The sequence below is a fragment of the Amblyomma maculatum genome, chromosome 7, assembly GCF_055883805.1.
Source record: "Amblyomma maculatum isolate TAMU_Amacu chromosome 7, ASM5588380v1, whole genome shotgun sequence".
Lineage (NCBI taxonomy): Eukaryota > Metazoa > Arthropoda > Arachnida > Ixodida > Ixodidae > Amblyomma > Amblyomma maculatum.
This window is the reverse complement of record NC_139350.1, coordinates 31,139,736-31,155,428: the sequence shown is the minus strand read 5'-3', so window position 1 is coordinate 31,155,428 and position 15,693 is coordinate 31,139,736. Positions and strand designations below refer to the sequence as shown.

Genomic DNA, 15,693 nt, shown 5'->3' with positions numbered 1-15,693 from the left:
ACACGCAAGATTGTTTTTTTGAGGCTACGAAGAGTAAAAATTAGCTTTAACGAACCAAGCGCTGTTTGGTTCGCACGCGTACACTAAAAATGAACCTGAAACAGGGATCGGCCGGTGAGGGTTCTCGCGGAACACAAGAAGACAGCCCGCGGAACACAGGGATTCCGCGGAACCCAGTTTGAGAACTCCTGCACTATCACATTCTATGACAGTGGCCGCAAAAAGCATCTCGGCAAATTCAATCCACTCAGCGCTGTACATGTGAACAATCAGCTTTCCTGTGCGGCGAGGTTTCCTGTATATTGTCGGCGTGATCTCATTTTTGGGGAATACTTGTGCGTGGTTGTTTGGACCAGAGTTGATATGCACTCAGTATAAAGCAAATCGCCATGCAGTGCGCTGCCAGTGCTACATTTATACTGCTTAATCCTCGAGTCAAGTACGATATAATGAACCAGGCTTTCTTGATTCAATCTGAAGTATTGCAGGTATCTGCGTGGGCTTGACACTAAATTCGCCGGTCTCACTCGCATGAGACACGCGCAAACTGTTTAAAAGTCGATAAGAAAAACAAAGCTGTCATTAGGCAGGCCCAAGCATTAGGCGCGTGAGCGCGGTACAGCGCAAAAAACGTGCAAAGTAAATCTGGAAGTCTGGTGGTTGCGTGCTTTGTTTTCCTAAAATCCACTCTTATTCTTTTGCATTGGCGAAATCCTTGGATCTTTTTCTGCAATATTGCAGAAATACTCAAGAAGACACGTTTTCATCGCCAACAAACCCGCCGTAAACTCGGAAGCAGACCTACGCAGCGTGCGTTTCTGCGAGCGCCGCCGGCTGCCGATCCACACTACCGGAGTGATGGTAGTGCCACCTCTAGGTCGATCTCGCGGCGAATAACGATAGAAGATACAGTAAAAGCTCGTTAATTCGAACTTCATGGGACCGGGAAAAAAGTTCGAATTATCGGATGTTCGAATTATCAAATGACCTCGAAAAAACTGACAAGAACCATTTGTATTACAGTAAATGTAGCGTATTTAGTCGAGTAACGAACTCGCTCACATAATGAACCCACCCAGCCCCGATTTGTGCCTATGAATCTGAAAAAAAAAAAAGTCTGTGGTTAGGGGTCCCTCTGTTTCGCGCCATCACCCACAACACATTTCTTGGCAGTGCGCCAAGATGCTGCGCAGCAGCGATAACGGCCTGTTTATCTTTTGACTTCTGCTCCAGCAGGGGGGAGGGGGGAAGGGAACTTGGCAAAGTGCCAGCGCTTGTCCAGTTGTGCAAGCCTCCTTTTCAAGTACGTTTGCTTTATCATGCTATGAGCGACTGGGGCAGGCACTGTCTACTGCCACCCACTCATGGAAACGCGCACAGCAGCAAGGGGCTTTTGAAGCGAAAGACGCCGTAAGATCGCGGCTGACTTGCGTGCTTCCGTTGACAACTGATGGGTGGAAGGATGGATGGCTATCACAAAAAAAAAAAAAAGTTTAACCCATAATGCCTGTCCCAGATCATAGCCTTTCATGGGCGTTGGCTGGGACCACGCCGACAGTCTTATCCTTATTTCCAAGCTAAGGGGAGACACTGGTTTTAAAACAATTTTTTTTTTACTTTTAGAGATATAACAATAAAATTCGGTGTGTAATGTATTTCTTCCTGCTGTTTTCAAAAATATAATTTGTTTTACTATATCTCAATTAGTTCTCATACTGTGGAAACATAACTGATGCCTCATTAGGTCATTTTTTAAGGGTGATTAAGACACTTTCCCTCAATATTATTTGGCTCTGATTAAAATGTACCTGTAGCCAAAGACCTGCCATGTGAAGCTATGCTATTTATATTATAACTGAGGTGCGTTAACATATAAAAATGTCCAATAATGCTGATGCCCCATAAGTTTTAAATATAGTTAGCTGACATTATTCTCCTCCAAATTTGATATGTTCAACCTAGCAACATAAAGCAACATAAGCTCAACAGTTCAGTTCTTCCTGAATGCAACGGTGTAAGACTTATTAAAATTGTACCACAAGAACGTAATGAAAAGTTTAGTAAGGCTAGTCATGTTAGCAAAAAATATGAAGTTGAGAAAATCGCATTTGAAGCTTTGACTCTGACTGCAGAAAATTTTGGACGAATCTTCAAGTGCAGATTTTATTTCAGTATTCCGTATCTGTCTTCCCGCAAAACAAAACAAAAAGTGCCTTATTCTATCCAACGAAACATTTCCTAAAAATTTTGAGGATGTGTACATGACGAAACTGTAACAAAAAAAAAAATGAAGTTATGGGTTTACATTTTTTTTTAAAGCCGACGAGAGTGCAGGGCTAGAATGTCCAGCTCTAAGGTTAATATCTTGATCCCTGCAAACAATTTCTTGAGGAAACTAGCGGTCCTGTGCCAAGGGGGCCTGTGGCAAACAGTTGGGTGGCCCTAAGAAACTCCGTTGTGACGCTCGTGCGATTGACCGCTCGCATCTTTGCGATCTCGCCGCAGGTTCCGCGCTTCGTGTGCACAATAAAGTTGTTAACGCTTTCATGTCCACAATCGCATTCCGCGCTGAGGCTGCGGTGAAACTCGCGTTGGGTAGCCAACTTTCCCGACAAAACGGACTTTGTGCCGACCGCTGAACACAGTGCGTCGGCTCTGCCGTAGAGTAGTACGCGGCGGCGGCATAAGTGTATCGTGATCCGGGATGCAGTTCGCACTGTAATTTGAACCTGCGGTGCCGTCATAATGTAAGTCCCGACAGCATGCTTGCGACCGGCGCCTTCTGGCTTTTGTTCCACGCCTGTTTCGATCGCAAGGGGAAAAAAGAAAGAACGATCGGCAAAAAATGGTGCTTCGAGAAATGCGAGCGCGAACGCAGACGCACGCGAACAGGCAGCCACGGCGGCGAACGCAAAACAGAAAGAAAAAAAAATGACGCGCAGGTCACGCCAGCCAATAAGAGATGCGGAATGGCGCTTGAAAAGCACGCCGCGCGACAGCCAATTAGAGACCATAAACGGCCTTCGGAAAACCGGTGCTCGCAGCCATACCGCTTGAGCGATGCCATTTTGAGATAGCGTAAATTGTGCAAAGAAAACAGCTTCAAACCAAGCCCAAGATATCGACAATCAGCCGGCTGGAACGCCCGCGGCGTGCGCGGAAATTTTGAACAAATTTTCTCTTTTCGAGGGGCATTTTGCGGCTGCCGTGATGTTTTGAAAACTGATTTTATCACATTTCCTGACCCACTTCAGCGTTAATAATTTGAGTGCAGGTGCTCGAAAGGCTAAACCTTCAGAAAAAGGGTGTTTCTCAAAATCGTTTTTTGGACCACTTTTGGCCGTTCTAAGACCCACGTCTAAAGCTTTCGAGTACGGGCTACAGTGTGGCAACCGCGCTGCCAGCATGCACTTCAACGTCGAGTTCTGCGTAGTGCGCAACTGGAGACAGCGATTGTTGTACCGATGCGGACTCGGATTAAGTCTCTGATCGCGAGTAGAACTGTATGGTCTGCTGTGAGCATTATACCATGGAACGCGGGGAGTAATGATGCGGCTGCGTGCGGTAAATAAAGTGCTTTAGCAATTTGTGCTTATGGTGACCCTGTACTTTTATAAAACGAGTAAGTTCTGCTTGAAAGTAATGCTTTGGTTATATTTACAATAGCTGACCTAAGAACCCCGATTCGCACCTATTTAAATTTGCTTTTAGCGCTCCAAAACATTTGGTCGAAAATTTTCCCCGCCTAATTATCGCACCCCCCAACTTGGCATCAATTTTCCACGAAAAAAAAGTGAAAGCATTTGCGAGTAAATATGGTAGGTCGACCTTTTTTTTTTTATTTTCAGAAATGTTATCCATAATTATTTATCGTGACCAAAGAACCTCAAACTATATTTGTGACCAAAGCGAGCAACAGTAGCGAGACAATGGAGTTCTATGGTCGCGCTCGCAATACAAGCAGTGCTGGCTACATTGGTACAATACTTAAGTTTGCAGTAAATGCACACACACACGCACAAATAAAAAATAGCGTTGGCAAGTCTAATAAAAGCGTTTAGAACTACAGTGGACGCCCAATAAACGAAACTTGGTTAAATGAAAATTTCGGATTAACGGAATTAGGTAGCGTTATTTGGTTGGATTCCTATGCCAACACAGTAAAATTATGCGATTAATTGAAACACCGCTTATTTGTTACCCTCGGTTAAACGGCACAAAAGCTGAACATTCAGAATCTGACCAGCGAATATTGTAACGGGTATTGAGCCAAACGTCCAGGCAACGCCCTGAGCCTAGAAGACTGCCGAAGTCCGAGAGCGGTCCGAGCAGCGGTCTGAGCGTGGTTCCAGGCAACCAACTTCGTCGTCTACACAAACTAGCAACCACTTCATCGTCTACGTCAACTAGCCACTGATTGTCTCCGCTTCGTCGTCGACTATAGTTTGTATCACTGCCCCCCTCCTCTGTAGCATCGACTCGATGCGACGCGGTGCTACTAGGAAGAAGTCAGCGAAAGGGTGCACAAAGTGCCACAAGGACCCAGCGGCGTTGACGAAAAGTTCAGTCATGTACAATCATGATAGGGCTTCAGCCGAACCACGTGCACGACTTCAGGACGCTGTGGCCTTCGGGATGGAGCTGAAGCTACGGGAACAACGGCGTAGGTGACTTCACTGATACGGCGAAAAATCTCGTAAGGGCCGAAGTATCGGCGCAGTAATTTTTCAGATAGGCCGCGATGACGAACAGGTGTCCAAACCCAGACGAGGTCGCCCGGCTCGTAAGTGACGATTCTTCAGCTGAGGTTATACCGAGCAGCGTCATTCGCCTGTTGTCGGTGGATTCTGAGGCGTGCTAGTTGCCGCGCTTCCTCAGCACGCTGAACAAAGATGTCGGCATCAAGTTCGGCGTCAGAGCCGCAAGAAGGACTAACTAGCATCATGGCATCCAACGGCGTGCTCACTTGGCGACCGAAGACAAGTTGGAACGGTGTCAGTCGCGTCGTCTCTTGAGTGGCGGTATTGTACGCGAAAGTTATATAGGGCAAAATCACATCCCAGGTGCGATGTTCTGCGTCCACATACATAGAAATCATGTCGGTGAGGGTGCGATTGAGGTGCTCCACCAGCCCGTTGGTCTGAGGGTGATACGCCGTCGCACGTCGATGGCTAGTGTGAGTCAGAGTCATGACCAACCGGATTAGGCGAGCCGTAAAAGCTGTTCCACGGTCAGTGATTACCACGGCGGGGGCGCCATGACGTAGGACAATGTTATGAACGAAAAATTGAGCAACTTCGGCTGCAGTACCTTTAACAAGGGACGCGGTCTCTGCGTACCGTGTTAGGTAGTCTGTCGCGACGACTACCCAACGGTTGCCAGACGAGGACTTCGGAAAAGGACCGAGAAGATCCATGCCCACTTGATGGAAAGGGGTCTTTGGCGGAGCAATAGGCTGAAGAAATCCAGCGGGTTTCAATGGCGGAGACTTGCGACGTTGGCAGTCACGACATGAGCGTACATAAGCCCGCACCGATGGGAGTAACCTGGGCCAATAATACTTTTGACGAATTCGTGCAAGTGTACGGCTCACCCCCAGGTGGCCGGCGGTGGGTTCATCATGACAGGCACTCAATATATCTCGGCGCAACTCGGAGGGCACAACAAGGAGAAACGTTTCTTCACTGTTAGCGAAATTTCGCTTGTAGAGCACGTTACCACGTAGAGTGAACGTTTGAAGCCCACGATGAAAAACACGGGGAATACGGGCGTCGACGCCCTGCAGATAGTTGATGAGTGACGCTAACTCTGGGTCCATTCTCTGCAGCTGCGCCATTTGGGTTGTACTAATAGCCCCCAGAAAGGGAAAATAATCGGCCGTTTCTTCTGGACATATGGCGATGGGCAAGCGCGACAGACAGTCAGCATCCTGATGCTTCCGTCCTGATTTGTATACGACTGTTACGTCATACTCTTGTAATCTAAGGCTCCATCTAGCCAATCGTCCTGAGGGGTCTCTGAGGCTCGCGAGCCAGCATAATGAATGGTGGTCGCTTATAACGCGGAAAGATCGGCCGTAGAGGTATGGTCGGAACTTAGTGAGGGCCCATATTACCGCCAGACATTCTTTCTCAGTTGTTGAATAGTTGGTTTCGGAGTGGGTAAGTGTTCGGCTCGCGTAAGCGATGACCCGTTCTGCACCGTCTTGCCACTGAATTAGTACTGCACCAACCCCAACGTTGCTGGCATCAGTGTGAACGTCAGTTGCGGCGTTTTCGTGAAAATGGCCTAGTATCGGAGGATTCTGTAGGCGGCTGCGAAGCTCAAGGAAAGCGGCCTCTTGTTCACTTCCCCACAGGAACGACGTGTCATCTCGAGTCAGTGTGGTTAGCGGTTCTGCGATGTGCGAAAAGTCTCGTACAAAGCGTCTGTAATAGGAGCACAAACCTAAGAACCGTCGAACCGCTTTCTTGTCAGTAGGGTGCGGAAAACCAGAAACGGCAGCTGTCTTTTCAGGGCCCGGGCGAACACCTTTTGCGCTGACCACGTGACCAAGGAAGCGAAGTTCCTCAAAGCCGAAGTGACATTTCTCCGGTTTGATTGTCAGATTGGCGTCTCGGAGAGCTATTAACACAAGGCGTAACCTTTCTAGGTGTTGGTCAAAGGTGGTCGAAAATATGACGACATTGTCCAGGTAAACCAAACACGACTGCCACTTCAAACCGGACAGAACGGTGTCCATCATGCGTTGGAATGTGGCCGGTGCCGAACATAGGCCGAACGGTAGCACCTTAAACTCATACAAGCCATCGGGTGTCACGAAAGCAGTCTTCTCCCGGTCTCTCTCATCCACTTCTATTTGCCAGTACCCACCTTTTAGGTCTAGCGACGAGAAGTATCGTGCATCTCGCAGTCGATCGAGTGCATCGTCTATGCGGGGAAGTGGGTAAACGTCCTTTTTAGTGACGAGATTAAGTTTTCTGTAATCGACACAGAACCGCAGAGTATTGTCCTTCTTTCTGACGAGAACAACCGGCGAAGCCCACGGGCTTGTAGACGGCTGAATGACATCGTCGGAAAGCATTTCGGTGACCTGTCTCTGAATCGCTGCTCGTTCCGTTGGAGAAACGCGGTATGGGCGTTGGCATACGGGGCGCGTGGTCTCGTCTGTTATTATACGGTGCTTGGCAACCGGAGTTCGGCCCACTTTGGAAGACGTTGCGAAGCAGTCTGCAAAATCTGCCAAGACAGCCGAAAGAAGATCCTTCTGAGCCGGCGATAACTCGGTGTTTATTTCGACAGGTGGCAGAACGTGACGAGGTCCAGTGTCTTCTTGAAGGGCTTCTTCCACGGTGCACAAATGTGGACACTCCGCGACGTCTTGGAGGAAGGAGATTACCGTGCCTTTGACGAGGTGCTGAAATTCGTTCGAAAAGTTGGTGAGCAGAACGGTAGTGCAGCCATCCCGTAGGTGGACGAGGCCTCGGGCAATAATGAGACCCCTCTCAAGCAGCAGCGGGATATGACCCTCCGCCGAGCCCTCAAAGTCATGAAATAGGTCATTCTGCACGCGCATTACGACACTGCACCGTGGTGGCACCGTGACATCATCCTCCACAATACGCAGAGCATGGCTACAGGGATCGCGGGTGTCGAGGCGTGCCACTGCCCGTTTAGTCGAGAATGTGACTCGTGCCTCGTGTAGGTTGATCACAGCCCCGTTTGCCTGCAGAAAGTCGAGCCCCAGAATCAAATCTCTCGAACATTCGCGCAAGACAACGAATTCCCCGACGTAGACGAAACCGCGGATGCCAATTTGGGCTGTGCATCTTCCGGCCGGGCTAATGAGGTGACCTCCAGCCGTGCGAATGCTGGGGCCCAACCATAGATCACAACTTTGCTCAATTCCTGGGCGAGGGCGTGGCTCATCACTGAATAGTCTGCACCAGTGTCAAGTAGAGCGATCGTGTCAGTTCCGTCAAGTGTCACGCACAAATCAGAAGTAGCGCGTCGGATGCTGTCGCTACCCTGCCCCTGTGAAAAATCAGCGTATCGGTGTATCGGCGACGGAGGATCTTCAATGTTTCCGACAGCAGCGGCCCTGCCTCCGGAGACCGCTGGAATTAGTTTTCCCAGTGTGGACTTGGAGAACGCCGCTCAGTATTGCTGGCGTCTCTGCGAGGGCTTGGGGAACGGTACCGCCGCGGAGATGACGATCCTGAGTCATAGCGCCTGTATCTCCCAGGCCTCTGACTGGCCGACAGATGAGCTTCTATTTCGAGCGGCCGTTCGCCGTTCCGTGGACAGGGCGCATCGGGTGCGAAGCCGCGAAGTCCCACTCGGCGATACGGGCATGCACGGTAAAGGTGGCCAGCCTCCCCGCAGTGGTAGCAGATTGGCCTGCGGTCCCGCGTACGCCACACGTCCGACTTGCGAGGGCGTGTAACAGGCACCACAGCTTGAGCCGATACGTCATACGGACTGATGTGACTAAACACCGGTGTCGGGTCAATAGGACCACAGGCAGCTGCTTGACGTGCAACGAACGCGTACATTCATTTGTCGTCGCCCCGTGGAGGCATGGTAGCAACAGGATCGTAGGCAGCTGCCTGAGGAACAACGGACGTGTGCGTGGGCATTTCATCGCCGCGCTGCAGTACGTTGGTGACCGGGAATTCACGAGCAGCCTGGCGTACTTCATCTCTGACTACTTCGGTCAGTGAGGTCACTGGCGCACTCTGAGACAGACGGAAACGTTGGAGTTCCTCTCGAACAACCGAGTAAGGCGTCCGCACCGCCTCCATGGCACGACGAAAAAACATCTGGGGCCAGGCTGCTGACATCTCGGTTGTACTGCCGGGCCCGTTGTTGGAGCGTCGTTTCCATGGTCGTTGCTTCCGCGAGGAATTCAGCAATGGTACGCGGTGGACTGCGAACGAGGCCCGCAAACAGCTCGTGCTTAACTCCACGCATGAGGTGGCGAAGCTTCTCCTCTTTCATATTGGGGTCTGCACGCTGGAAAAGACGGGTCATGTCTTCACAGAACATGCGTACACTTTCATTTGGCCGCTGGTTTCTGGACTGAAGTGCAGCTTCAGCTTTCTCGCGGCAATCGGCGTTGGGGAAGGTGGTCAGAAGTTCATGGCAAAATGCTTGCCAGGTGGTAAGGGCGCCCTCGTGGTTTTCGAACCACGTACGCGCAGACTCTTCTAGGGCGAAGTAAACATTATTAAGCTTTTGCTCGTCACTCCAGCCGTTGTACCGAGCCACTCGCTCGAAGGTAGCCAGCCAATCCTCAGCGTCTTCGAAGACGTCGCCGTGAAAAGATGGTGGTGTTCGCGGCGGGTGGCAAAGGATCGGAGCTGAGAGCCTGGGATCAGTGGCCATGTCGAGGTGGCTCGAGAGTTGCGGCTGCGTGATCCTTGTAGGGGTGGAAAGGGGCCCAACCTCAGGCGACTGTCCGCGGAGGCGGCGACTGAGTCGCTGGTGGACCGGAGTCAGATCCGTTGTGAAGCGTGTAAACGTGGGAAAACGTACCCAGCACCTCCACCAGACTGTAACGGGTATTGAGCCAAACGTCCAGGCAATGCCCTGAGCCTAGAAGACTGCCGAAGTACGAGAGCGGTCCGAGCAGCGGTCTGAGCGTGGTTCCAGGCAACCAACTTCGTTGTCTACACAAACTAGCAACCACTTCATCGTCTACGTCAACTAGCCACTGATTATCTCCGCTTCGTCGTCGACTATAGTTTGTATCAATATGTTCTCGCACATGGCAACGGTAATCTCACAACCATGAACAAATACTTCACAGCCAAAACTACAGCTGAGGCAAGCCAATCCAGTAGCAATCTTTGTTGCCGCCGTGCCGGAACATCGTGTCGTGTCGTCCCGGTGCTCTGCGTTAGGCCTACGCGAGGTCGATGCTTGGTCGTGATGGAGAACATTCAGAAACGACCACACAAAGCGCTCTCGCTTGAGAAGAAATTACAAGTTCTTCAGGAGCTTGAGCGAAGCGGCTTGTCGAAAACAGAAGTTGCGAAGAAGTTCGACATCCCGAAGTCAACGCTGTCGCGGATATTGAAGAACAAGGCCGCTATACAAGGAGCTGTTAAGACTGGGACTTTTGCTTCAAGCCGAATGCGGATGAGGATGACGCGGCATGAGGAATTAGAAAAGGTTCTCTTTTTATGGTTTAAGCGTGCGCGGAGCGCTAATTTTCCTATAAGCGGTCCCATTCTGGAGCAAAAGGCGCGGGAGATAGCCCTGCAACTAGGAGCCGACAACTTCAGTGCCAGCGATGGATGGCTCAGCCGTTTTAAAAAGCGCCATGGCCTAGTTTTTAAGACAATCTCCGGTGAAAGTGCTTCCGTGGGCAAAGACTTGTGCGCCGACTGGCAACAGGGGCCACTGCAGGATATTTTAAGCAGCTATGAGCCACGAGACGTATTCAACATTGATGAGATGGGCCTTTTTAAGACACTGGCCTACAAAGGCGAAGCCTGCACTGGTGGGAAGCGCAGTAAGGAGTGCATTACGGTGCTCGTGGGCGCGAACATGGCAGGGGACGAGAAACTGAAACTGCTGGTAGTCGGGAAGGCAAAGCACCCACGTTGCTTCAAAGGAACGCGAAGTCTTCCTGTGACGTACACTGCCAATAGTAAAGCGTGGATGACAATGGCAATTTTTGAGAACTGGCTGCAAGAAGAAGATGCAAGGTTTACTAAGCAGGGCAGGAAAGTTGTTTTCATTGTCGATAATTGCCCTGCCCATGGCCAAGTGGAAGGACTGAAGTCCATCAGCCTCGAGTTTCTGCCTGCCAATGCAACTGCATTGGTACAACCTATGGATCAGGGGGTTATCAAAGTGCATTACCGCCGCCAGCTGCTCCACCGCATGCTGCTTTGTGCCGACAGTGGCAAGGACTACAGCATTGGCTTGCTGTCGGCGATACATATCTTGGTCCGTGCCTGGGAAGAAGTGCAGGCGACAACAGTGCAGAGGTGCTTCCACCATGCAGGCTTCAAAGCTCATGAACCATTACCTCATGAAGAGGCTAGTGCTACCGATACAGAAGCTGTAGAAGCCGACGCTATATTCAGGCAGGTAGTGCCCTCTGCTCCTTTTTCGCGACAGGACTATGAGGCTGTGGATGCCCACGTGCGCACCTGTCGTGAGGAAAGTCTTCAAGAAATGATTGCCAAGGTGCAAGCCGACGACCAGTCCTCCTCCTCCAGTGACGAGTGTGAGGACCCTGAGCTAAGCGCAGTGCCAGACAGTGCAGCTAAAGATGCTGTTGCACTTCTGCAACACTACTTTGAACACGAGGGGTGTGTTGAATTTCTGCCAAGCTTGTCGAGTATGCACACTTACTTCTTTAAAAAGCAATTGAAGAATGTTAAGCAAACTAAGATTGATTCATTTTTTTCTTTGCATCCACAACAGTAAGGCTTGGAACAATTTGAATAAAGTTTTGCATCACGAAATATGTGTACTTTGCTTAAATGAAACTTCTGATAAATGGAACACTTTCTGAATCCCCTTCAAGTTCCGTTTAAGAGGAGTCCACTGTACTTTGAATGCTGCCGACTGCATTCGAGATGGCCATGCCGGCGAGCCGACGATAGAGCAGTGACCTCACAGTAAAAAATAACAGCGAATTGCAGTGTGCACCCGCATGGCTCTTTAGCTCGTTCCTGTGTTCGCTTGTTTCTGTGGTCTTATCATGTGGTAGACAGCATATGAAGCAGTCTACATTTAAATAGGTACCAAAGCCAGTTTATAGAGGAGGTCGTGACCAAAACAAACGCTCTGGCATGCATGTCGAAGCCGCAGCCACAGTTACGCATAATACAAATATTAAAAATGAAAAATTTGCTACAAGTCCAGCAAAAGTGCTAGTGAAATTAATAAGTCGCAACAAAGTTGCTCATTAAAAGAATCACTGGTATAACCAATTCATAAAGGTGGCGCTGACGTCTGCTTTCAGGTTGTCGACTTTGCAGGCTTCGTACGGAGCTCGCATACCTCGGAAAGCCTGTCTTTGTTGTTACCCTCTGCTATACATCTCCATCACCATTCTGAGATTGCATTCACAATTTTGCTGCTTTTGCTGCTTGAGTAATGATGTCACGTCGGCAGAGCTTCACCGCCGACTTCAAGCGACAAGCGATTTTTTTTGCGAAGAACTCGAACAACTGTGCCGCTCAGCACGAGTTCGATGTAAACGAAAAGTGGATTAGGGGTTGGCGGAAACAGCGCGATCGACTGTTTACTTGCAACGGGCGGTGTCGTGCTTTTTGTGGGCCAGCAACCAGGAGGTATGATGATGAGGTATGAGGTATGAGTTGTGATGTATGGATGCGAGAGTTGGACTGTGAAAAAGGCTGACCGCTGAAGAATTGACGCGTTTGAATTGTGGTGCTGGCGAAGACTCTTGAGAGTTCCTTGGACTGCCAGAAGATCAAATCAGTCGATATTGTCGACCATAAACCCTGACTGCTCATTGGAGGGTCAAATTTTAAAGTTAAAGCTCAGCTACTTTGGTCATCTGATGAGAAGAGAGGAGTCGCTGGAGAAAGATTTGATGTTGGGAAAGGTTGAGGGTCGCCGGAGAAGGGGTAGGCAGAGAAGGCGTTGGTTAGATGGCATCCTCAAGGCACTGCAGATGAAGTTATGTGATGTTAGGAAGATAGTGAGAGACCAGAAAGCGTGGCGTGACATGGTCCATAGGGTCACGAAGAGTCGGACACGACTGAACGACTAAACTGAACTGAACCAGGAGGTATGAAGCTCTCGAAAAGGAATTGAGTCTTCATGTGGAAGAGGAGCTTGCGAACGGTCTCCAGGTGTCATGTGAGGACATACAAATGAAGGCTCGGCAATTGGCGCAGCGAGAGGGGATAGGTCGGTCGACGTTCAAAGCGAGTCGGGGTTGGGTTCAAAAATTTATGCGGTGCAACGGACTCTCCCTTCGTCGTAGAACGACCATCTGCCAACGTTTGCCGACAGAGTATGAGGAACGGCTGATAGAATTTCAGCACTACGTTCTGAAGCTCCGGCGTGAAAAGGATTATGGTCTTGGCCAGAGAGGGAACGCCGACCGAACGCCTGTATACTTTGACATGCACAGTCGTACCACCATAACAACAAAGGGGGCAAAAGACGTGCACTTGTAGATGACTGCTTATGAGCAAACGCGCTTTACTGTCATGCTGTGCTGCACTGCAGATGGCTGGAAGTTACCGTCATACATCGTGTTTCGCCGGAAGACTCTTCCAAAAAATGAATCGTTCCTGAAAAAAGTAATCATCCGCGATAATGAAAAGGGATTTATGAACGAAGAAATGGCCAAAGAATGGTTCAAGACTGTTTGGATGAAGCGACCAGGTGCTGGCTTGAGCTTTCCGAACATACTGGTCTTGGACTCGTTCAGAGGCCACATTTGCCCGGGTGTCAAGGAAGCCCTACAGAAGGCAGGCACAGACTTGGTCGTCATAACTGGTGGTATGACGTCTCAATTGCAACTGCTGGATGTGACCATCAATAAACCTTTTAAGGACCGCATCTCCAAATACTGCAAGGAGTGGCTAGCGAACGACAGTGCAGCCATAACGCCAACGAGACGTCGCAAGAAGGCCTCGCACAGCGAAGTGGCGACATGGGTAAAAGATGCGTGGCAAGACCTTCCAACGGAGATAATCAGAACAGCATTAAAAAAATGCTGTATTTCGAATGCACTCGATGGCAGTGAGGACGACGTCATTTGGGATGCAGAGGTCGCCTGTGAAGTATCCCAAGAGAAAAACAGTTTCGACAATGATGTGGCTTCTTCTGACAGCGCCTAGCGAAACTTAGTGGCCAAGTTCATTATGAATAAAGGTTTGTCGTGTATGTGTTGCTCGGCTTTCCAAAAAATATTGGTCGACTTACATTTGAACAATTTTTGTTTTATTCCTCGACGAGCCTAGTGAACAGGGGTCGACCTATATTCGTGGTCGACCTATATGCGAGTAAATACGGTAGTCCTGCGGCACTAATAAATGTCACCGTCACGCTCTTGCCTGCGAACACGGCAAGGTACCCACAGCCACCGGATGTGTAAAACACCACTTTAAGAGGCTTTCAGTGAGGCAACTTCTCTTTGTGATCGATCTTTGGGAGCACACGTGGACTAGTCTTCCAGATGCTCTTTGCTTTCTGGCCATGCCTTGGGACCAACTGATCACTAACACTGCTGCAAACTGTTTTTGAAAATGCGTTACAGTAGCCGATCAATTTTTCGAACTCCAATAATTCGGACAAGCGCGATATTTCGGAATTCATCCAGGAATCATCACGTGCCCCATAGGAGTGTGTACATTTTCACGACTGATATTTCGGACCCTATGGTGTCCAAAAGTTAGATTTTTCAGACCAAATTTGGCGCCAGCAATACTGTGGAGATTGCTTTTTGGCTGAAGGCTTTTTTTCTTTTCGTCTTAAATTAGAGAGTAGACTTCGTTATCGCAAACAGCCCGGTTTTGCAGCACCGTAAAAGCTTAGGCGAAGCGAGTCATTCGGATGAACTAGCTTAGCACTGTGCGCATAGTTGGCATCGGAGGCAGTAAAAGGTAATCTTCGGCCTTGTCATCGCGGTAGCCTAGAGCGCACAATCGGATGGAAAAATGGAGCGTGAGCACCGTTCGGCACAGGGAAAAGCGGGAAGGGGGAGGTGGGGGGAGCGCAAGATACTGAAATCATTCCTCATAAGCTTCAAGTGAGGGGATTTTTCAGCTGTGCTGTAAAGTTGGCAAATGCCAGATATTTATGCACTAAGTGGCAAAGCTACAAACTTAGAAGGGTTCGAAACAACGTACCGAATGCTTCTGGCCATGCAGGAAGTAGGTAAGCAAGAGAAACAGGCATAGGCTGCCATCATGGTTCCTTCAATCTGCACATGGCTTTTCGAAGTGAAGAGCAAATCTCGCAGAGTGTCCTAAAGAAGCACAGCATTGAAACAGAACGCATTAAACCAGTATGCCAACAAAGTGTCTTTTTCAAGACATGAACAACTTTTGGTACACCCTAACATGCAGACTTGAGGCTTCTACCCATCAAAAGGCACTGGTGAATACAGTCAAGGATAGTTTTCCCGTAAGGAAAACACTTAAGACAGTAAAAGACTCAACAGTTGTCCCCGTAGCTCAATGGGTACAAAACTGGACGCGAAATTCGGAGATAGATAGTAAGGATCCCACTGGCAGCATGCGGTAGTTTTGTTTTTGTTTTTTTACTTTCTAATCAATTACCTCCATGATTACAACATTATTTAACATTGATCCACAACAAAAAAAAAAAAACCTCTGCTTCTCTCAGTGTCAGTGGTTGTTAGCTCCCTTCACAAGCGCTTCGTAATGAGTCCCCCACTTTTTCTTTATTTTTTTGCCAATTATTCCTCATAACAAGCAGTGTAACCGAACTGACAATAGCCCATAATGAAGCACAGCTGCCATGTTTCTAGCCTGTGTTTTGTTTTCAACAGGAAAGAGTATCTGAGCAAGCATGTTACCTCAAAATGGAGTAATGGAGTACAGGATAAAATTTGGTATTACACAGTGCTGCAAGGGGCCATGCAGTGCAATAATGTGGAGGATATACAATGCTATTTCACAGAAACAACACAATCAGCAAGGTCACACAAAGGCATAAACATCC

At 49.1% G+C, this 15,693-nt stretch overlaps 1 long non-coding RNA gene across 1 annotated transcript in view; it reads right to left on the bottom strand.

Moving 5' to 3' along the window:
• LOC146182897 (uncharacterized) overlaps positions 1 to 14,975 on the bottom strand; it is a 42,704-nt gene extending 27,729 nt beyond the window's left edge. The window contains exon 1 of the long non-coding RNA XR_014708444.1: positions 14,856 to 14,975. This is a non-coding gene — a long non-coding RNA (uncharacterized LOC146182897). The remainder of the gene's footprint in view (positions 1 to 14,855) is intronic.
• Between the last annotated feature and the right edge of the window lie 718 nt (positions 14,976 to 15,693).